Raw genomic sequence first — 24,977 nt, 5'->3', positions numbered from 1 at the left:
GTGCTATATATTCGTTATATCGAATATTCAGCATTTTTTTTCCATCTGAACACATGATTACTCTCTGCTTCTTGCTTGTGGGCCAATGAGAAGGAAGCAATGTCAAGTTCACAACAATACTCAGTGCACCAATCAGTAATCTGTAGTCAGACCTGCTAAAATGGGAAGTTGCGAGTAGTGCGAAAAAATATTCTAATCACTGCCGATTAGCGCAATCACGAGCATATTGGAGCACTCTATGTGCATATAAAGCTATTGTAATGTTCTGCCATGCCAACCATTTTCTCCAGTCTCAGAAGAAACTCATGAAATTTTTAGCAGCTTGAAAAATGTAACCAAAGTGATGCGATTGTTACATTGACGATTTTCCGCAGTCAATAAAATAATCTCAAATTTGCAAATATATGACGAATATTCTACAAAATATTCGTGAAATATCGCAAATTCGAAGATAGCCCATGCCGCTCATCACTAATCCCTAGCAACCAGTCAAAAAGTTACCTACCCTTTCACTATATAAATTGCGACACTCCCCAGCAGGCATTTTGTGGAGTTTCATGTGAGAGAGAGAGGAGCTGGAATACTGTGCTGTGCTTTTTCAAATTAAATTCCAAATTGCATATAAATAATCCAGATAGTTAGTGTTAGATAGTAGGGATGAGCGAACTCGAACTGTATAGTTCGGGTTCGTACCGAATTTTGGGGTGTCCGTGACACGGACCCGAACCCGGACATTTTCGTAAAAGTCCGGGTTCGGGTTCGGTGTTCGTCGCTTTCTTCGCGCTTTTGTGACGCTTTCTTGGCGCTTTTTGAAAGGCTGCAAAGCAGCCAATCAACAAGCGTCATACTACTTGCCCCAAGAGGCCATCACAGCCATGCCTACTATTGGCATGGCTGTGATTGGCCAGAGCACCATGTGACCCAGCCTCTATTTAAGCTGGAGTCACATAGCGCCGCCCGTCACTCTGCTCTGATTAGCGTAGGGAGAGGTTGCGGCTGCGACAGTAGGGCGAGATTAGGCAGATTAACTCCTCCAAAGGACTTGATTAACTGATCGATCTGCAGCTGTGGACCATTGAGCTGCTGATCCTCAATTGCTCACTGTTTTTAGGCTGCACAGACCGTTTGTCAGTCTCATTTTTCTGGGTTGATCGGCGGCCATTTTGTGTCTTGTGGTGCGCCAGCACAAGCTGCGACCAAGTGCATTTAACCCTCAATGGTGTGGTTGTTTTTTGGCTAAAGCCTACATCAGGGTGAAGCTGTCACACCAAGTGCATTTAACCAGCAATAGTCTGTTCATTTTTTGGCCATATACAAAATCAGGGGCAAGCTGCGCCTGTCACCAAGTGCATTTAACCCTCAATGGTGTGGTTGTTTTTTGGCTAAAGCCTACATCAGGGTGAAGCTGTCACACCAAGTGCATTTAACCAGCAATAGTCTGTTCATTTTTTGGCCATATACAAAATCAGGGGCAAGCTGCGCCTGTCACCAAGTGCATTTAACCCTCAATGGTGTGGTTGTTTTTTGGCTAAAGCCTACATCAGGGTGAAGCTGTCACACCAAGTGCATTTAACCAGCAATAGTCTGTTCATTTTTTGGCCATATACAAAATCAGGGGCAAGCTGCGCCTGTCACCAAGTGCATTTAACCCTCAATGGTGTGGTTGTTTTTTGGCTAAAGCCTACATCAGGGTGAAGCTGTCACACCAAGTGCATTTAACCAGCAATAGTCTGTTCATTTTTTGGCCATATCCCAGTCTAATTCTGTCACTAAATCCATACCGGTCACCCAGCGCCTAAATACTAGGCCTCAAATTTATATCCAGCTAAATCTGTCCCTAGTGCTGTAGCTGGGCGAGTTATTTAGTGTCCGTTCAAGCACATTTCTTGTTCTGGGTTGAAATACAATTCCCAATTTAGCAATTTCATAATTTAGTGGTTCCTGCTATATCAGAGCTATTTGAAATCTATCCCAAAAAGGGTATATAATATTGAAGGTGCACATAGGGTCATTCAGAATAACTTCACACACACCCGCTACTGTGTATTTCCAAGTCTAATTCTGTCACTAAACCCATACCTGTCACCCAGCGCCTAAATACTAGGCCTCAAATTTAAATCCCTCTAAATCTCTCGTTACCGTTGTCCTGTTGTAGCTGGGAAAGTTATTTAGTGCCCGTCAAAGCACATTTTTTGTTCTGGGTTGAAGTACAATTCCCAATTTAGCAATTTCATAATTTAGTGGTTCCTGCTATATCAGAGCTATTTGAAATCTATCCATAAAAGGGTATATAATATTGAAGGTGCACATAGGGTCATTCAGAATAACTTCACACACACCCGCTACTGTGTATTTCCAAGTCTAATTCTGTCACTAAATCCATACCGGTGACCCAGCGCCTAAATACTAGGCCTCAAATTTAATTCCCTCTAAATCTCTCGTTACCCACCGCTGTACTGTTGTTGCTGGGCAAGATATTTAGTGTCCGTCAAAGCACATTTTTTGTTCTGGGTTGAAGTACAATTCCCAATTTAGCAATTTCATAATTTAGTGGTTTCTGCTATATCAGAGCTATTTGAAATCTATCCATAAAAGGGTATATAATATTGAAGGTGCACATAGGGTCATTCAGAATAACTTCACACACACCCGCTACTGTGTATTTCCAAGTCTAATTCTGTCACTAAATCCATACCGGTGACCCAGCGCCTAAATACTAGGCCTCAAATTTAATTCCCTCTAAATCTCTCGTTACCCACCGCTGTACTGTTGTTGCTGGGCAAGATATTTAGTGTCCGTCAAAGCACATTTTTTGTTCTGGGTTGAAGTACAATTCCCAATTTAGCAATTTCATAATTTAGTGGTTTCTGCTATATCAGAGCTATTTGAAATCTATCCATAAAAGGGTATATAATATTGAAGGTGCACATAGGGTCATTCAGAATAACTTCACACACACCCGCTACTGTGTATTTCCAAGTCTAATTCTGTCACTAAACCCATACCTGTCACCCAGCGCCTAAATACTAGGCCTCAAATTTAAATCCCTCTAAATCTCTCGTTACCGTTGTCCTGTTGTAGCTGGGAAAGTTATTTAGTGTCCGTCAAAGCACATTTTTTGTTCTGGGTTGAAGTACAATTCCCAATTTAGCAATTTCATAATTTAGTGGTTTCTGCTATATCAGAGCTATTTGAAATCTATCCCTAAAAGGGTATATAATATTCAAGGTGCACATTGGGTCATTCAGAATAACTTCACACACACCCGCTACTGTGTATTTCCAAGTCTAATTCTGTCACTAAACCCATACCTGTCACCCAGCGCCTAAATACTAGGCCTCAAATTTAAATCCCTCTAAATCTCTCGTTACCGTTGTCCTGTTGTAGCTGGGAAAGTTATTTAGTGCCCGTCAAAGCACATTTTTTGTTCTGGGTTGAAATACAATTCCCAATTTAGCAATTTCATAATTTAGTGGTTTCTGCTATATCAGAGCTATTTGAAATCTATCCCTAAAAGGGTATATAATATTCAAGGTGCACATTGGGTCATTCAGAATAACTTCACACACACCCGCTACTGTGTATTTCCAAGTCTAATTCTGTCACTAAACCCATACCTGTCACCCAGCGCCTAAATACTAGGCCTCAAATTTAAATCCCTCTAAATCTCTCGTTACCGTTGTCCTGTTGTAGCTGGGAAAGTTATTTAGTGCCCGTCAAAGCACATTTTTTGTTCTGGGTTGAAGTACAATTCCCAATTTAGCAATTTCATAATTTAGTGGTTTCTGCTATATCAGAGCTATTTGAAATCTATCCATAAAAGGGTATATAATATTGAAGGTGCACATAGGGTCATTCAGAATAACTTCACACACACCCGCTACTGTGTATTTCCAAGTCTAATTCTGTCACTAAACCCATACCTGTCACCCAGCGCCTAAATACTAGGCCTCAAATTTAAATCCCTCTAAATCTCTCGTTACCGTTGTCCTGTTGTAGCTGGGAAAGTTATTTAGTGCCCGTCAAAGCACATTTTTTGTTCTGGGTTGAAGTACAATTCCCAATTTAGCAATTTCATAATTTAGTGGTTTCTGCTATATCAGAGCTATTTGAAATCTATCCATAAAAGGGTATATAATATTGAAGGTGCACATAGGGTCATTCAGAATAACTTCACACACACCCGCTACTGTGTATTTCCAAGTCTAATTCTGTCACTAAACCCATACCTGTCACCCAGCGCCTAAATACTAGGCCTCAAATTTAAATCCCTCTAAATCTCTCGTTACCGTTGTCCTGTTGTAGCTGGGAAAGTTATTTAGTGTCCGTCAAAGCACATTTTTTGTTCTGGGTTGAAGTACAATTCCCAATTTAGCAATTTCATAATTTAGTGGTTTCTGCTATATCAGAGCTATTTGAAATCTATCCCTAAAAGGGTATATAATATTCAAGGTGCACATTGGGTCATTCAGAATAACTTCACACACACCCGCTACTGTGTATTTCCAAGTCTAATTCTGTCACTAAACCCATACCTGTCACCCAGCGCCTAAATACTAGGCCTCAAATTTAAATCCCTCTAAATCTCTCGTTACCGTTGTCCTGTTGTAGCTGGGAAAGTTATTTAGTGTCCGTCAAAGCACATTTTTTGTTCTGGGTTGAAGTACAATTCCCAATTTACCAATTTCATAATTTAGTGGTTTCTGCTATATCAGAGCTATTTGAAATCTATCCATAAAAGGGTATATAATATTGAAGGTGCACATAGGGTCATTCAGAATAACTTCACACACACCCGCTACTGTGTATTTCCAAGTCTAATTCTGTCACTAAACCCATACCTGTCACCCAGCGCCTAAATACTAGGCCTCAAATTTAAATCCCTCTAAATCTCTCGTTACCGTTGTCCTGTTGTAGCTGGGAAAGTTATTTAGTGCCCGTCAAAGCACATTTTTTGTTCTGGGTTGAAGTACAATTCCCAATTTAGCAATTTCATAATTTAGTGGTTTCTGCTATATCAGAGCTATTTGAAATCTATCCATAAAAGGGTATATAATATTGAAGGTGCACATAGGGTCATTCAGAATAACTTCACACACACCCGCTACTGTGTATTTCCAAGTCTAATTCTGTCACTAAATCCATACCGGTGACCCAGCGCCTAAATACTAGGCCTCAAATTTAATTCCCTCTAAATCTCTCGTTACCCACCGCTGTACTGTTGTTGCTGGGCAAGATATTTAGTGTCCGTCAAAGCACATTTTTTGTTCTGGGTTGAAGTACAATTCCCAATTTAGCAATTTCATAATTTAGTGGTTTCTGCTATATCAGAGCTATTTGAAATCTATCCCAAAAAGGGTATATAATATTCAAGGTGCACATTGGGTCATTCAGAATAACTTCACACACACGCTTCTGGGCATTTCCAAGTCTAATTCTGTCACTAAATCCATACCGGTCACCCAGCGCCTAAATACTAGGCCTCAAATTTATATCCCGCTGAATTTGAATACAATACATTGGGCCAAATAATATATTTGTTGTTGTGGTGAACCATAACAATGAGAAAAACATCTAGTAAGGGACGCGGACGTGGACATGGTCGTGGTGGTGTTAGTGGACCCTCTGGTGCTGGGAGAGGACGTGGCCGTTCTGCCACATCCACACGTCCTAGTGTACCAACTACCTCAGGTCCCAGTAGCCGCCAGAATTTACAGCGATATATGGTGGGGCCCAATGCCGTTCTAAGGATGGTAAGGCCTGAGCAGGTACAGGCATTAGTCAATTGGGTGGCCGACAGTGGATCCAGCACGTTCACATTATCTCCCACCCAGTCTTCTGCAGAAAGCGCACAGATGGCGCCTGAAAACCAACCCCATCAGTCTGTCACATCACCCCCATGCATACCAGGGAAACTGTCTCAGCCTCAAGTTATGCAGCAGTCTCTTATGCTGTTTGAAGACTCCGCTGGCAGGGTTTCCCAAGGGCATCCACCTAGCCCTTCCCCAGCGGTGAAAGACATAGAATGCACTGACGCACAACCACTTATGTTTCCTGATGATGAGGACATGGGAATACCACCTCAGCACGTCTCTGATGATGACGAAACACAGGTGCCAACTGCTGCGTCTTTCTGCAGTGTGCAGACTGAACAGGAGGTCAGGGATCAAGACTGGGTGGAAGACGATGCAGGGGACGATGAGGTCCTAGACCCCACATGGAATGAAGGTCGTGCCACTGACTTTCACAGTTCGGAGGAAGAGGCAGTGGTGAGACCGAGCCAACAGCGTAGCAAAAGAGGGAGCAGTGGGCAAAAGCAGAACACCCGCCGCCAAGAGACTCCGCCTGCTACTGACCGCCGCCATCTGGGACCGAGCACCCCAAAGGCAGCTTCAAGGAGTTCCCTGGCATGGCACTTCTTCAAACAATGTGCTGACGACAAGACCCGAGTGGTTTGCACGCTGTGCCATCAGAGCCTGAAGCGAGGCATTAACGTTCTGAACCTGAGCACAACCTGCATGACCAGGCACCTGCATGCAAAGCATGAACTGCAGTGGAGTAAACACCTTAAAACCAAGGAAGTCACTCAGGCTCCCCCTGCTACCTCTTCTGCTGCTGCCGCCTCGGCCTATTCTGCTGCTGCCGCCTCGGCCTCTTCCTCCGCCTCTGGAGGAACGTTGGCACCTGCCGCCCAGCAAACAGGGGATGTACCACCAACACCACCACCACCACCTCCGTCACCAAGCGTCTCAACCATGTCACACGCCAGCGTTCAGCTCTCCATCTCACAAACATTTGATAGAAAGCGTAAATTCCCACCTAGCCACCCTCGATCCCTGGCCCTGAATGCCAGCATTTCTAAACTACTGGCCTATGAAATGCTGTCATTTAGGCTGGTGGACACAGACAGCTTCAAACAGCTCATGTCGCTTGCTGTCCCACAGTATGTTGTTCCCAGCCGGCACTACTTCTCCAAGAGAGCCGTGCCTTCCCTGCACAACCAAGTATCCGATAAAATCAAGTGTGCACTGCGCAACGCCATCTGTGGCAAGGTCCACCTAACCACAGATACGTGGACCAGTAAGCACGGCCAGGGACGCTATATCTCCCTAACTGCACACTGGGTAAATGTAGTGGCAGCTGGGCCCCAGGCGGAGAGCTGTTTGGCGCACGTCCTTCCGCCGCCAAGGATCGCAGGGCAACATTCTTTGCCTCCTGTTGCCACCTCCTCCTTCTCGGCTTCCTCCTCCTCTTCTTCCACCTGCTCATCCAGTCAGCCACACACCTTCACCACCAACTTCAGCACAGCCCGGGGTAAACGTCAGCAGGCCATTCTGAAACTCATATGTTTGGGGGACAGGCCCCACACCGCACAGGAGTTGTGGCGGGGTATTGAACAACAGACCGACGAGTGGTTGCTGCCGGTGAGCCTCAAGCCCGGCCTGGTGGTGTGTGATAATGGGCGAAATCTCGTTGCAGCTCTGGGACTAGCCAATTTGACGCACATCCCTTGCTTGGCGCATGTGCTGAATTTGGTGGTGCAGAAGTTCATTCACAACTACCCCGACATGTCAGAGCTGCTGCATAAAGTGCGGGCCGTCTGTTCGCGCTTCCGGCGTTCACATCCTGCTGCTGCTCGCCTGTCTGCGCTACAGCGTAACTTCGGCCTTCCCGCTCACCGCCTCATATGCGACGTGCCCACCAGGTGGAACTCCACCTTGCACATGCTGGACAGACTGTGCGAGCAGCAGCAGGCCATAGTGGAGTTTCAGCTGCAGCACGCACGGGTCAGTCGCACTACAGAACAGCACCACTTCACCACCAATGACTGGGCCTCCATGCGAGACCTGTGTGCCCTGTTGCGCTGTTTCGAGTACTCCACCAACATGGCCAGTGGCGATGACACCGTTATCAGCGTTACAATACCACTTCTATGTCTCCTTGAGAAAACACTTAGGGCGATGATGGAAGAGGAGGTGGCCCAGGAGGAGGAGGAGGAGGAGGAGGAAGAGGGGTCATTTTTAGCACTTTCAGGCCAGTCTCTTCGAAGTGACTCAGAGGGAGGTTTTTGGCAACAGCAGAGGCCAGGTACAAATGTGGCCAGCCAGGGCCCACTACTGGAGGACGAGGAGGACGAGGATGAGGAGGAGGTGGAGGAGGATGAGGATGAAGCATGGTCACAGCGGGGTGGCACCCAACGCAGCTCGGGTCCATCACTGGTGCGTGGCTGGGGGGAAAGGCAGGACGATGACGATACGCCTCCCACAGAGGACAGCTTGTCCTTATCCCTGGGCAGCCTGGCACACATGAGCGACTACATGCTGCAGTGCCTGCGCAACGACAGCAGAGTTGCCCACATTTTAACCTGTGCGGACTACTGGGTTGCCACCCTGCTGGATCCACGCTACAAAGACAATGTGCCCACCTTACTTCCTGCACTGGAGCGTGATAGGAAGATGCGCGAGTACAAGCGCACGTTGGTAGACGCGCTACTGAGAGCATTCCCAAATGTCACAGGGGAACAAGTGGAAGCCCAAGGCCAAGGCAGAGGAGGAGCAAGAGGTCGCCAAGGCAGCTGTGTCACGGCCAGCTCCTCTGAGGGCAGGGTTAGCATGGCAGAGATGTGGAAAAGTTTTGTCAACACGCCACAGCTAACTGCACCACCACCTGATACGCAACGTGTTAGCAGGAGGCAACATTTCACTAACATGGTGGAACAGTACGTGTGCACACCCCTCCACGTACTGACTGATGGTTCGGCCCCATTCAACTTCTGGGTCTCTAAATTGTCCACGTGGCCAGAGCTAGCCTTTTATGCCTTGGAGGTGCTGGCCTGCCCGGCAGCCAGCGTTTTGTCTGAACGTGTATTCAGCACGGCAGGGGGCGTCATTACAGACAAACGCAGCCGCCTGTCTACAGCCAATGTGGACAAGCTGACGTTCATAAAAATGAACCAGGCATGGATCCCACAGGACCTGTCCGTCCCTTGTCCAGATTAGACATTAACTACCTCCCCATAACCATATATTATTGGACTCCAGGGCACTTCCTCATTCAATCCTATTTTTATTTTCATTTTACCATTATATTGCGATGCTACCCAAAGTTGAATGAACCTCTCCTCTGCCTGTGTGCTAGGCCTAAATATATGCCAATGGACTGTTGCAGTGGTGGCTGACATGAAGCCTGATTCTCTGCTATGACATGCAGACTAATTCTCTGCTGACATGAAGCCAGATTGTCTGTTACGGGACCTCTCTGCTCTGCCTGTGTGCTAGGCCTAAATATATGCCAATGGACTGTTGCAGTGGTGGGTGACGTGAAGCCTGATTCTCTGCTATGATATGAAGACTGATTCTCTGCTGACATGAAGCCAGATTGTCTGTTACGGGACCTTTCTCCTCTGCCTGGGTTCTGGGCCTAAATTTATGAAAATTGACTCTTACAGTGGTGGGTGACGTGAAGCCTGATTCTCTGCTATGATATGAAGACTGATTCTCTGCTGACATGAAGCCAGATTGTCTGTTACGGGACCTTTCTCCTCTGCCTGGGTTCTGGGCCTAAATTTATGAAAATTGACTCTTACAGTGGTGGGTGACGTGAAGCCTGATTCTCTGCTATGATATGAAGACTGATTCTCTGCTGACATGAAGCCAGATTGTCTGTTACGGGACCTTTCTCCTCTGCCTGGGTTCTGGGCCTAAATTTATGAAAATTGACTCTTACAGTGGTGGGTGACGTGAAGCCTGATTCTCTGCTATGATATGAAGACTGATTCTCTGCTGACATGAAGCCAGATTCTCTGTTACGGGACCTCTCTCCTCTGCCTGGGTGCTGGGCCTAAATTTATGACAATGGACTGTTGCAGTGGTGGCTGACGTGAAGCCTGATTCTCTGCTATGACATGCAGACTGATTCTCTGCTGACATGAAGCCAGATTCTCTGTTACGGGACCTCTCTCCTCTGCCTGTGTGTGTGCTGGGCCTAAATATATGCCAATGGACTGTTGCAGTGGTGGCTGACGTGAAGCCTCATTCTCTGCTATGACATGCAGACTGATTCTCTGCTGACATGAAGCCAGATTCTCTGTTACGGGACCTCTCTCCTCTGCCTGTGTGTGTGCTGGGCCTAAATATATGCCAATGGACTGTTGCAGTGGTGGCTGACGTGAAGCCTCATTCTCTGCTATGACATGCAGACTGATTCTCTGCTGACATGAAGCCAGATTCTCTGTTACGGGACCTCTCTCCTCTGCCTGTGTGTGTGCTGGGCCTAAATATATGCCAATGGACTGTTGCAGTGGTGGCTGACATGAAGCCTGATTCTCTGCTATGACATGCAGACTAATTCTCTGCTGACATGAAGCCAGATTGTCTGTTACGGGACCTCTCTGCTCTGCCTGTGTGCTAGGCCTAAATATATGCCAATGGACTGTTGCAGTGGTGGGTGACGTGAAGCCTGATTCTCTGCTATGATATGAAGACTGATTCTCTGCTGACATGAAGCCAGATTGTCTGTTACGGGACCTTTCTCCTCTGCCTGGGTTCTGGGCCTAAATTTATGAAAATTGACTCTTACAGTGGTGGGTGACGTGAAGCCTGATTCTCTGCTATGATATGAAGACTGATTCTCTGCTGACATGAAGCCAGATTGTCTGTTACGGGACCTTTCTCCTCTGCCTGGGTTCTGGGCCTAAATTTATGAAAATTGACTCTTACAGTGGTGGGTGACGTGAAGCCTGATTCTCTGCTATGATATGAAGACTGATTCTCTGCTGACATGAAGCCAGATTGTCTGTTACGGGACCTTTCTCCTCTGCCTGGGTTCTGGGCCTAAATTTATGAAAATTGACTCTTACAGTGGTGGGTGACGTGAAGCCTGATTCTCTGCTATGATATGAAGACTGATTCTCTGCTGACATGAAGCCAGATTCTCTGTTACGGGACCTCTCTCCTCTGCCTGGGTGCTGGGCCTAAATTTATGACAATGGACTGTTGCAGTGGTGGCTGACGTGAAGCCTGATTCTCTGCTATGACATGCAGACTGATTCTCTGCTGACATGAAGCCAGATCCTCTGTTACGGGACCTCTCTCCTCTGCCTGTGTGTGTGCTGGGCCTAAATATATGCCAATGGACTGTTGCAGTGGTGGCTGACGTGAAGCCTCATTCTCTGCTATGACATGCAGACTGATTCTCTGCTGACATGAAGCCAGATTCTCTGTTACGGGACCTCTCTCCTCTGCCTGTGTGTGTGCTGGGCCTAAATATATGCCAATGGACTGTTGCAGTGGTGGCTGACGTGAAGCCTCATTCTCTGCTATGACATGCAGACTGATTCTCTGCTGACATGAAGCCAGATTCTCTGTTACGGGACCTCTCTCCTCTGCCTGTGTGTGTGCTGGGCCTAAATATATGCCAATGGACTGTTGCAGTGGTGGCTGACGTGAAGCCTCATTCTCTGCTATGACATGCAGACTGATTCTCTGCTGACATGAAGCCAGATTGTCTGTTACGGGACCTCTCTCCTCTGCCTGTGTGTGTGCTGGGCCTAAATATATGCCAATGGACTGTTGCAGTGGTGGCTGACGTGAAGCCTCATTCTCTGCTATGACATGCAGACTGATTCTCTGCTGACATGAAGCCAGATTGTCTGTTACGGGACCTCTCTCCTCTGCCTGTGTGTGTGCTGGGCCTAAATATATGCCAATGGACTGTTGCAGTGGTGGCTGACGTGAAGCCTCATTCTCTGCTATGACATGCAGACTAATTCTCTGCTGACATGAAGACAGATTCTCTGTTACGGGACCTCCCTCCTCTGCCTGGGTGCTGGGCCTAAATATATGCCAATGGACTGTTGCAGTGGTGGCTGACGTGAAGCCTCATTCTCTGCTATGACATGCAGACTGATTCTCTGCTGACATGAAGCCAGATTCTCTGTTACGGGACCTCTCTCCTCTGCCTGGGTGCTGGGTAGTGTTGAGCGCGAATATTCGAAAAGCAAATTTTTTTCGCGAATATCGCAACTTCGCGATTTCGCGAATATTTCGAATATAGTGCTATATATTCGTAAAAACGAATATTCGTTTTTTGTTTTTTCCCCCCCCCCCACAAAATTACAGTACACAGAAAGTGATTGAGGCGAATATTCGTTTTCTGTTTTCCCCCCCCCCCCACAAAATTACAGTACACAGAAAGTGATTGAGGCGCGAATCTTCGTAAGGCGATTTTATTAGCGCACATGCGAATATCGGCACGTCCCAGAACAGAGGCAAAGGGCTTTGCATTCATACATTAGTGAATTGAGTTGCGAATCTTCGTAAGGCGATTTTATTAGCGCACATGCGAATATCTACACTTGTCCCAGAACAGAGGCAAAGGGCTTTGCATTCATACATTAGTGATTGAATTGAGCTGCGAATCTTCGTAAGGCGATTTTATTAACGCAAATGCAAATATCTACACTTGTCCCCAGAACAGAGAGGCAAAGGCCTGTGCATTCATATAGTATAGCACCATATTCGCGAATACGTAGAACTTCGTAAAATTCGATTAACGAAAATTCGTATTTTTTATTTTACTTTCCACCTTACAGATTACATTGATCTGTACTCTGTCAACTACTGTCATCACCCCCCACTGTATCTCGATTGATTCCCAAAAGTCTCACATTCCCTAGAAAGTGATTGAGGTGCGAATCTTCGTAAGGCGATTTTATTAGCGCACATGCGAATATCTACACTTGTCCCAGAACAGAGGCAAAGGGCATTGCATTCATACATTAATGATTGAATTGAGTTGCGAATCTTCGTAAGGCGATTTCATTAGCGCACATGTGAATTTTGCATAGCATATGTATTATGCGATGCGAAAATTCGAATTATCGCATATGCGAAATAATAACGAATTTGAATAATCGCGAATATTTTACGAATATTCTTTCGAATATTCACAAAATTTCGCGAATTTGAATATGGGACATGCCGCTCAACACTAGTGCTGGGCCTAAATTTATGACAATGGACTGTTGCAGTGGTGGGTGACGTGAAGCCTGATTCTCTGCTATGACATGCAGACTGATTCTCTGCTGACATGAAGCCAGATTGTCTGTTACGGGACCTCTCTCCTCTGCCTGGGTGCTGGGCCTAAATATATGCCAATGGACTGTTGCAGTGGTGGCTGACGTGAAGCCTCATTCTCTGCTATGACATGCAGACTAATTCTCTGCTGACATGAAGCCAGATTGTCTGTTACGGGACCTCTCTCCTCTGCCTGGGTGCCGGGGCCTAAATATCTGAGAATGGACTGTTCCAGTGGTGGGTGACGGGAAGCCAGATTCTCTGCTATGGAACCTCTCTCCAATTGATTTTGGTTAATTTTTATTTATTTAATTTTTATTTTAATTCATTTCCCTATCCACATTTGTTTGCAGGGGATTTACCTACATGTTGCTGCCTTTTGCAGCCCTCTAGCTCTTTCCTGGGCTGTTTTACAGCCTTTTTAGTGCCGAAAAGTTCGGGTCCCCATTGACTTCAATGGGGTTCGGGTTCGGGACGAAGTTCGGATCGGGTTCGGATCCCGAACCCGAACATTTCCGGGATGTTCGGCCGAACTTCTCGAACCCGAACATCCAGGTGTTCGCTCAACTCTATTAGATAGTAATAGGGAATTGTGTAGCTGAATAGCTGACAGGGTCCAGTGCAGGGTGTAGTGTAGGTTATAGAGATAGTTAGCCGAAATATATAATCCATATAGTTAGTGTTAGATAGTATAGGTTATAGTGTGTGGCAGGAAAATATATGTGCAATGTGCATGTGAGAGAGATTTCTCTGCTGTCCATATATACATAGTGCTGAGATGTCACAACAATACTAAGTGCACCAATCAGTAATATGTTGTCAGACCTGATTAAAGGTGAAGCTGTATGTATTGCGCTATAATATACTTTGAAAAACTCTCACCGTGATCAGGACAGAAGTCCTTCCTCACTATCTCGAAAGTTGCTGCCAACCATTTTCATCACTTATGTAGCTAATAATGCATGCGTGCGTATGTGCGAGTGCACGCATAATAGTGCAATTGAAAAAAATATCACGAATTTAACAAAATCACGAATATTTGGTGAATATTCGCCTAAATGTTCATGATATATCGCGAATTCGAATAGTGCCCCTGTCGCTCATCACTATTGGGAAGATGGAATTTGTTCCTCTTTTTTGTTTGTATCAAAAACGTATTTCATGCAATACAATGTTAATTTATTATTTAAAAATCATACAATGCGATTTTCTGGATTTTATTTAGATTCTGTCTCTCACAGTTGAAGTGTACCTACGATAACAAGTGGGCAGAGTCTGATGTAAGGCAGGATCCTGTATACTACCTGTGTTAAGCAGTGGGCAGAGTCTGATGTAAGGCAGGATCCTGTATGCTACCTGTGTTATGCAGAGGTCAGAGTCTGATGTAAGGCAGGATCCTGTATGCTACCTGTGTTATGCAGTGGGCAGAGTCTGATATAAGGCAGGATCCTGTATGCTACCTTTGCTAAGCAGTGGTCAGAGTCTGATATAAGGCAGGATCCTGTATGCTACATGTTCTAAGCAGTGGGCAGAGTCTGATGTAAGGCAGGATCCTGTATGCTACCTGTGTTATGCAGAGGTCAGAGTCTGATATAAGGCAGGATCCTGTATGCTACCTGTGTTAAGCAGTGGGCAGAGTCTGATGTAAGGCAGGATCCTGTATGCTACATGTTCTAAGCAGTGGGCAGAGTCTGATGTAAGGCAGGATCCTGTATGCTACCTGTGTTATGCAGTGGGCAGGGTCTGATGTAAGGCAGGATCCTGTATGCTACCTGTGTTAAGCAGTGGGCAGAGTCTGATGTAAGGCAGGATCCTGTATGCTACCTGTGTTATGCAGTGGGAGGAGTCTGATGTAAGGCAGGATCCTGTATGCTACCTGTGTTAAGCAGTGGGAGGAGTCTGATGTAAGGCAGGATCCTGTATGCTACCTGTGTTAAGCAGTGGGAGGAGTCTGATGTAAGGCAGGATCCTGTATGCTACCTGTGTTATGCAGTGGTCAGAGTCTGATGTAAGGCAGGATCCTGTATGCTACCTGTGTTAAGCAGTGGTCAGAGTCTGATGTAAGGCAGGATCCTGTATGCTACCTGTGTTATGCAGTGGGCAGAGTATGATATAAGGCAGGATCCTGTATTCTACCTTTGCTAAGCAGTGGTCAGAGTCTGATATAAGGCAGGATCCTGTATGCTACATGTTCTAAGCAGTGGGCAGAGTCTGATGTAAGGCAGGATCCTGTATGCTACCTGTGTTATGCAGAGGTCAGAGTCTGATATAAGGCAGGATCCTGTATGCTACCTGTGTTAAGCAGTGGGCAGAGTCTGATGTAAGGCAGGATCCTGTATGCTACCTGTGTTATGCAGTGGGCAGAGTCTGATGTAAGGCAGGATCCTGTATGCTACCTGTGTTAAGCAGTGGGCAGAGTCTGATGTAAGGCAGGATCCTGTATGCTACCTGTGTTAGGCAGTGGGCAGAGTCTGATGTAAGGCAGGATCCTGTATGCTACCTGTGTTAAGCAGTGGGAGGAGTCTGATGTAAGGCAGGATCCTGTATGCTACCTGTGTTAAGCAGCGTGCAGAGTCTGATGTAAGGCAGGATCCTGTATGCTACCTGTGTTAAGCAGTGGGCAGAGTCTGATGTAAGGCAGGATCCTGTATGCTACCTGTGTTAAGCAGTGGGCAGAGTCTGATGTAAGGCAGGATTCTGTATGCTACCTGTGTTATGCAGTGGGAGGGGTCTGATGTAAGGAAGGATCCTGTATGCTACCTGTGTTAAGCAGTGGGAGGAGTCTGATGTAAGGCAGGATCCTGTATGCTACCTGTGTTAAGCAGTGGGAGGAGTCTGATGTAAGGCAGGATCCTGTATGCTACCTGTGTTAAGCAGTGGTCAGAGTCTGATGTAAGGCAGGATCCTGTATGCTACCTTTGCTAAGCAGTGGTCAGAGTCTGATATAAGGCAGGATCCTGTATTCTACCTTTGCTAAGCAGTGGTCAGAGTCTGATATAAGGCAGGATCCTGTATGCTACATGTTCTAAGCAGTGGGCAGAGTCTGATGTAAGGCAGGATCCTGTATGCTACCTGTGTTATGCAGAGGTCAGAGTCTGATATAAGGCAGGATCCTGTATGCTACCTGTGTTAAGCAGTGGGCAGAGTCTGATGTAAGGCAGGATCCTGTATGCTACCTGTGTTATGCAGTGGGCAGAGTCTGATGTAAGGCAGGATCCTGTATGCTACCTGTGTTAAGCAGTGGGCAGAGTCTGATGTAAGGCAGGATCCTGTATGCTACCTGTGTTAGGCAGTGGGCAGAGTCTGATGTAAGGCAGGATCCTGTATGCTACCTGTGTTAAGCAGTGGGAGGAGTCTGATGTAAGGCAGGATCCTGTATGCTACCTGTGTTAAGCAGCGTGCAGAGTCTGATGTAAGGCAGGATCCTGTATGCTACCTGTGTTAAGCAGTGGGCAGAGTCTGATGTAAGGCAGGATCCTGTATGCTACCTGTGTTAAGCAGTGGGCAGAGTCTGATGTAAGGCAGGATTCTGTATGCTACCTGTGTTATGCAGTGGGAGGGGTCTGATGTAAGGCAGGATCCTGTATGCTACCTGTGTTAAGCAGTGGGAGGAGTCTGATGTAAGGCAGGATCCTGTATGCTACCTGTGTTAAGCAGTGGGAGGAGTCTGATGTAAGGCAGGATCCTGTATGCTACCTGTGTTATGCACTGGTCAGAGTCTGATATAAGGCAGGATCCTATATGCTACCTGTGTTATGCACTGGTCAGAGTCTGATATAAGGCAGGATCCTGTATGCTACCTGTGTTAAGCAGTGGTCAGAGTCTGATATAAGGCAGGATCCTGTATGCTACCTGTGTTAAGCAGTGGTCAGAGTCTGATGTAAGGCAGGATCCTGTATGCTACCTGTGTTAAGCAGTGGTCAGAGTCTGATGTAAGGCAGTATCCCGTATGCTACCTGTGTTAAGCAGTAGGCAGAGTCTGAAATAAGGCCGTATCCTGTATGCTACCTGTGTTATGCAGTGGGCAGAGTCTGATGTAAGGCAGGATCCTGTATGCTACCTGTGTTAAGCAGTGGGCAGAGTCTCATGTAAGGCAGGATCCTGTATGCTACCTGTGTTAAGCAGTGGGCAGAGTCTCATGTAAGGCAGGATCCTGTATGCTACCTGTGTTATGCAGTGGGAGGAGTCTGATGTAAGGCAGGATCCTGTATGCTACCTGTGTTAAGCAGTGGGAGGAGTCTGATGTAAGGCAGGGTCCTGTATGCTACCTGTGTTAAGCAGTGGGAGGAGTCTGATGTAAGGCAGGATCCTGTATGCTACCTGTGTTATGCAGTGGGAGGAGTCTGATGTAAGGCAGGATCCTGTATGCTACCTGTGTTAAGCAGTGGGCAGAGTCTGATGTAATGCAGGATCCTGTATGCTACCTGTGTTAAGCAGTGGGAGGAGTCTGATGTAAGGCAGGATCTTGTATGCTACCTGTGTTATGCACTGGTCAGAGTCTGATATAAGGCAGGATACTATATGCTACCTGTGTTATGCACTGGTCAGAGTCTGATATAAGGCAGGATCCTGTATGCTACCTGTGTTAAGCAGTGGTCAGAGTCTGATGTAAGGCAGGATCCTGTATGCTACCTGTGTTAAGCAGTGGTCAGAGTCTGATGTAAGGCAGTATCCTGTATGCTACCTGTGTTAAGCAGTAGGCAGAGTCTGAAATAAGGCCGTATCCTGTATGCTACCTGTGTTAAGCAGTGGTCAGAGTCTGATGTAAGGCAGGATCTTGTATGCTACCTGTGTTATGCACTGGTCAGAGTCTGATATAAGGCAGGATACTATATGCTACCTGTGTTATGCACTGGTCAGAGTCTGATATAAGGCAGGATCCTGTATGCTACCTGTGTTAAGCAGTGGTCAGAGTCTGATGTAAGGCAGGATCCTGTATGATACCTGTGTTAAGCAGTGGTCAGAGTCTGATGTAAGGCAGTATCCTGTATGCTACCTGTGTTAAGCAGTAGGCAGAGTCTGAAATAAGGCCGTATCCTGTATGCTACCTGTGTTAAGCAGTGGTCAGAGTCTGATGTAAGGCAGGATCCTGTATGCTACCTGTGTTATGCAGTGGGAGGAGTCTGATGTAAGGCAGGATCCTGTATGCTACCTGTGTTAAGCAGTGGTCAGAGTCTGATGTAAGGCAGGATCCTGTATGCTACCTGTGTTAAGCAGTGGGAGGAGTCTGATGTAAGGCAGGATCCTGTATGCTACCTGTGTTATGCACTGGTCAGAGTCTGATATAAGGCAGGATCCTGTATGCTACCTGTGTTAAGCAGTGGGCAGAGTCTCATGTAAGGCAGGATCCTGTATGCTACCTGTGTTATGCAGTGGGAGGAGTCTGATGTAAGGCAGGATCCTGTATGCTACCTGTGTTAAGCAGTGGGAGGAGTCTGATGTAAGGCAGGGTCCTGTATGCTACCTGTGTTAAGCAGTGGGAGGAGTCTGATGTAAGGCAGGATCCTGTATGCTACCTGTGTTAAGCAGTGGGCAGAGTCTGATGTAAGGCAGGATCCCGTATGCTACCTGTGTTAAGCAGTGGGCAGAGTCTGATGTAAGGCAGGATCCTGTATGCTACCTGTGTTAAGCAGTGGGCAGAGTCTGATGTAAGGCAGTATCCTGTATGCTACCTGTGTTAAGCAGTAGGCAGAGTCTGATATAAGGCCGTATCCTGTATGCTACCTGTGTTAAGCAGTGGTCAGAGTCTGATGTAAGGCAGGATCCTGTATGCTACATGTTCTAAGCAGTGGGCAGAGTCTGATGTAAGGCAGGATCCTGTATGCTACCTGTGTTAAGCAGTGGGAGGAGTCTGATGTAAGGCAGGGTCCTGTATGCTACCTGTGTTAAGCAGTGGGAGGAGTCTGATGTAAGGCAGGATCCTGTATGCTACCTGTGTTAAGCAGTGGGCAGAGTCTGATGTAAGGCAGGATCCTGTATGCTACCTGTGTTAAGCAGTGGGCAGAGTCTGATGTAAGGCAGGATCCTGTATGCTACCTGTGTTAAGCAGTGGGCAGAGTCTGATGTAAGGCAGTATCCTGTATGCTACCTGTGTTAACCACTTAAGGACCACAGGTTTATACCCCCCTAGTGACCAGGCCCTTTTTTACAAATCGGCACTCCACAACTTTAGCGGTTTATTGCTCGGTCATGAAACTTACCACCCAAATGAATTTTACCTCCTTTTCTTCTCACTAATAGAGCTTTCATTTGGTGGTATTTCATTGCCGCTGACATTTTTACTTTTTTTGTGATTAATCGAAATTTAACGTTTTTTTTGCAAAAAAATGACATTTTTCACTTTCAGCTGTAAAATTTTGCAAAAAAAACGACATCCATATATACATTTTTCGCCAAATTTATTGTTCTACATGTCTTTGATAAAAAAAAAATGTTTGGGCAAAAAAAAAAAATGGTTTGGGTAAAAGTTATAGCATTTACAAACTATGGTACAAAAATGTGAATTTCCGCTTTTTGAAACAGCTCTGACTTTCTGAGCACCTGTCATGTTTCCTGAGGTTCTACAATGCCCAGACAGTAGAAACCCCCCACAAATGACCCCATTTCGGAAAGTAGACACCCTAAGGTATTCACTGATGGGCATAGTGAGTTCATAGAACTTTTTATTTTTTGTCACAAGTTAGCGGAAAATGATGATGATTTTATTTTTTTTATTTTTTCTTACAAAGTCTCATATTCCACTAACTTGCGACAAAAAATAAAAAATTCTAAAAACTTGCCATGCCCCTCACGGAATACCTTGGGGTGTCTTCTTTCCAAAATGGGGTCACTTGTGGGGTAGTTATACTGCCCTGGCAATTTAGGGGCCCAAATGTGTGAGAAGAACTTTGCAATCAAAATGTGTAAAAAATGACCGGTGAAATCCAAAAGGTGCACTTTGGAATATGTGCCCCTTTGCCCACCTTGGCAGCAAAAAAGTGTGACACATCTGGTATCGCCGTACTCAGGAGAAGTTGGGGAATGTGTTTTGGGGTGTCATTTTACATATACCCATGCTGGGTGAGAAAAATATCTTGGTCAAATGCCAACTTTGTATAAAAAAATGGGAAAAGTTGTCTTTTGCCAAGATATTTCTCTCACCCAGCATGGGTATATGTAAAATGACACCCCAAAACACATTCCCCAACTTCTCCTGAGTACGGCGATACCAGATGTGTCACACTTTTTTGCTGCCAAGGTGGGCAAAGGGGCACATATTCCAAAGTGCACCTTTCAGATTTTGCAGGCCATTTTTTACACATTTTGATTGCAAGGTACTTCTCACACATTTGGGCCCCTAAATTGCCAGGGCAGTATAACTACGCCACAAGTGACCCCATTTTGGAAAGAAGACACCCCAAGGTATTCCGTGAGGGGCATGGCGAGTTCCTAGAATTTTTTATTTTTTGTCACAAGTTAGCGGAAAATGATGATTTTTTTTTTTTTCTCTTTTTTCCTTACAAAGTCTCATATTCCACTAACTTGCGACAAAAAATAAAAAATTCTAGGAACTCGCCATGCCCCTCACGGAATACCTTGGGGTGTCTTCTTTCCAAAATGGGGTCACTTGTGGCGTAGTTATACTGCCCTGGCAATTTAGGGGCCCAAATGTGTGAGAAGTACTTTGCAATCAAAATCTGTAAAAAAATGACCGGTGAAATCCGAAAGGTGCACTTTGGAATATGCGCCCCTTTGCCCACCTTGGCAGCAAAAAAGTGTGACACATCTGGTATCGCCGTACTCAGGAGAAGTTGGGCAATGTGTTTTGGGGTGCCATTTTACATATACCCATGCTGGATGAGAGAAATATCTTGGCAAAAGACAACTTTTCCAATTTTTTTATACAAAGTTGGCATTTGACCAAGATATTTCTCTCACCCAGCATGGGTATATGTAAAATGACACCCCAAAACACATTCCCCAACTTCTCCTGAGTACGGCGATACCAGATGTGTGACACTTTTTTGCAGCCTAGATGCGCAAAGGGGCCCAAATTCCTTTTAGGAGGGCATTTTTAGACATTTGGATCCCAGACTTCTTCTCTCACTTTCGGGCCCCTAAAAAGCCAGGGCAGTATAAATACCCCACATGTGACCCCACTTTGGAAAGAAGACACCCCAAGTTATTCAATGAGGGGCATGGCGAGTTCCTAGAATTTTTATTTTTTTTGCATAAGTTAGCGGATATTGATTTTTTTTTGTTTTTTTCTCACAAAGTCTCACTTTCCGCTAACTTAGGACAAAAATTTCAATCTTTCATGGACTCAATATGCCCCTCACGGAATACCTTGGGGTGTCTTCTTTCCGAAATGGGGTCACATGTGGGGTATTTATACTGCCCTGGCTTTTTAGGGGCCCTAAAGCGTGAGAAGAAGTCTGGAATATAAATGTCTAAAAATGTTTACGCATTTGGATTCCGTGAGGGGTATGGTGAGTTCATGTGAGATTTTATTTTTTGACACAACTTAGTGGAATATGAGACTTTGTAAGAAAAAACAAAAACAAACAAAAAATTTCCGCTAACTTGTGCCAAAAAAAATGTCTGAATGGAGCCTTACAGGGGGGGGGGGTGATCAATGACAGGGGGGTGATCAATGACAGGGGGGTGATCACCCATATAGACTCCCTGATCACCCCCCTGTCATTGATCACCCCCCCTGTAAGGCTCCATTCAGACATCCGCATGATTTTTTACGGATCCATGGATACATGTATCGGATCCACAGAACGCATGCGGACGTCTGAATGGAGCCTTACAGGGGGGTTATCAATGACAGGGGGTGATCAGGGTAATCAGGGTGATCACCCCCCTGTCACTGATCACCCCCCCTGTAAGGCTCCATTCAGACATCCGCATGATTTTTTTACGGATCCATGGATACATGTATCGGATCCACAGAACGCATGCGGACGTCTGAATGGAGCCTTACAGGGGGGTTATCAATGACAGGGGGTGATCAGGGTAATCAGGGTGATCACCCCCCTGTCACTGATCACCCCCCCTGTAAGGCTCCATTCAGACATCCGCATGATTTTTTACGGATCCATGGATACATGGATCGGATCCACAAAACGCATGCGGACGTCTGAATGGAGCCTTACAGGGGGGTTATCAATGACAGGGGGTGATCAGGGTAATCACCCCCCTGTCACTGATCACACCCCCTGTAAGGCTCCATTCAGACATCCGCATGATTTTTTACGGATCCATGGATCGGATCCACAAAACGCATGCTGACGTCTGAATGGAGCCTTACAGGGGGGTTATCAATGACAGGGGGTGATCAGGGTAATCAGGGTGATCACCCCCCCTGTAAGGCTCCATTCAGACATCCGCATGATTTTTTACGGATCCATGGATACATGGATCGGATCCACAAAACGCATGCGGACGTCTGAATGGAGCCTTACAGGGGGGTTATCAATGACAGGGGGTGATCAGGGTAATCACCCCCCTGTCACTGATCACACCCCCTGTAAGGCTCCATTCAGACATCCGCATGATTTTTTACGGATCCATGGATCGGATCCACAAAACGCATGCTGACGTCTGAATGGAGCCTTACAGGGGGGTTATCAATGACAGGGGGTGATCAGGCCCCCTGTCACTGATCACCCCCCCTGTAAGGCTCCATTCAGACATCCGCATGATTTTTTACGGATCCATGGATACATGGATCGGATCCACAAAACGCATGCGGACGTCTGAATGGAGCCTTACAGGGGGGTTATCAATGACAGGGGGGTGATCAGGGAGTGTATATGGGTGATCACCCGCCTGTCATTGATCACCCCCTGTAAGGCTCCATTCAGACGTCCGCATGTGTTTTGCGGATCCGATCCATGTATCCATGGATCCGTAAAAATCATGCGGACGTCTGAATGGAGCCTTACAGGGGAGTGATCAATGACAGGGGGGTGATCAATGACAGGGGGTGATCAGGGAGTGTATATGGGTGATCACCCGCCTGTCATTGATCACCCCCCTGTAAGGCTCCATTCAGACGTCCGTATGCTTTTTGCGGATCCGATCCATGTATCCGTGGATCCGTAAAAATCATACGGACGTCTGAACGGAGCCTGACAGGGGGGTGATCAATGACAGGGCGGTGATCAATGACAGGAGGGTGATCAGGGAGTTTATATGGGGTGATCATGGGTGATCAGGGGTTTATAAGGGGTTAATAAGTGACGGGGGGGGGGGTGTAGTGTAGTGTGGTGTTTGGTGCGACTGTACTGACCTACCTGAGTCCTCTGGTGGTCGATCCTAACAAAAGGGACCACCAGAGGACCAGGTAGGAGGTATATTAGACGCTGTTATGAAAACAGCGTCTAATATACCTGTTTAGGGGTTAAAAAATTCGGATCTCCAGCCTGCCAGCGAACGATCGCCGCTGGCATGCTGGAGATCCACTCGCTTACCTTCCGTTCCTGTGAGCGCGCGCGCCTGTGTGCGCGCGTTCACAGGAAATCTCGCGTCTTGCGAGATGACGCCTATTGGCGTTAGTGTGACCTGGGAGAGCCGCCGCGATGACGCCTTTCGGCGTTAGCGTGGCGGCAAGCGGTTAAGCAGTAGGCAGAGTCTGATATAAGGCAGGATCCTGTATGCTACCTGTGTTATGCAGTGGGCAGAGTCTGATGTAAGGCAGGATCCTGTATGCTACCTGTGTTATTCAGTGGGCAGACTCTGATGTAAGGCAGGATCCTGTATGCTACCTGTGTTAAGCAGTGGGCAGAGTAGAGTGTGGTGTAGGGCACAAGCCAAATTGTGAGAAATAGTGGAAATGGTACAGGACCGGTAAGAAGACAGTTGCAGTTGGTGTTAGGCGAATTGGGTATGGACTGCTATATCCACCCCGATTGGTTTGAAAACTTCATTAACAATACAGCTTCCGTACTAACGTAAAATGAATGGGCTCCAATGAGATTTTTGCCATCTTGCTGCAAATATTGCGAGACTTGCTTTGTCTCGTGTCGATGACGTGACACTTTAGTTATGCGCATAAATTACAGTGTCAAAATCCAAAGCTGAACTCGACTTCGTTAATGAGGCACACAGCCAAGTTCAGGAGGCATCTGGTGCACAGAGAGATTTTTTCCAGCCAGTTAAAGCACTTCAGATTCAGGTAGAATTGATTCATACCCAAATCAATTTTCATGGCCGATTCAGACGAATTGGACTTTGAGGGAGCTCACCAGCTAGTGTGGAGCCCGGTCAACCGTTCAACCCACGGTACCAAAAAAATGCAAATAATTCACTAATGAGACGGGCTCTCAACACATCCCCTGTATTTTATTAATCCATATTACGTATAAACATTCATTAAAATATTTAAAGTACATTATTTAATGATCCAGGCCTATAATATGCGAAGCTGAGGCATAAAACAAAATGAAAAATAAAAAAAATGGCCGAACTGGTATATTAAGACTGTGCTTTTTGGACTGTAATTCAGCAGATATTAATGCCCATATGTTGTTGTTCACATTGATTGGGCTGCAGCTAGTCCCATATGAAGATTACACGTATAAGTTGATATTCAGATGTTGCATATATTCGTGCGTTAGTATGTTCATTCACATGGATAATAGCAACGTGGGATTTAATAACTGGCAATTTTGCGGCACTAGTTTAGAGAGGAAAGCATAGTCTATGGTATATGTGCGCTGTGTTACCTAATAGTTTGTAATCTGCTCATACTTAAGCCAGGTGATTTTTGCAGGTCATCTATATTCAAACTAGTGCCGCAAACTGCCAGCTATTAAATCCCACGTTGCTATTATCCATGTGAATGAACATCTGAATATCAACTTAAGGCCGGGTCGGCAATCCACAGCTGCCGGCCGTGTGCACCGCGCATCA

General features: G+C 46.1%; 1 protein-coding gene across 2 annotated transcripts in view; it reads right to left on the bottom strand.

The window, feature by feature from the left end:
- The window catches only part of LOC122932403 (sialic acid-binding Ig-like lectin 14), a 49,030-nt gene that overhangs the window by 3,140 nt on the left and 20,913 nt on the right, over nt 1-24,977 (bottom strand). The gene's annotated exons all lie outside the window — the stretch shown is intronic.

Source organism: Bufo gargarizans, chromosome 1 (genome assembly GCF_014858855.1).
Source record: "Bufo gargarizans isolate SCDJY-AF-19 chromosome 1, ASM1485885v1, whole genome shotgun sequence".
Classification (NCBI taxonomy): Eukaryota; Metazoa; Chordata; class Amphibia; order Anura; family Bufonidae; genus Bufo; species Bufo gargarizans.
Note: the sequence above shows the minus strand (reverse complement) of the source record. Positions and strands in the feature narration are given on the sequence as shown.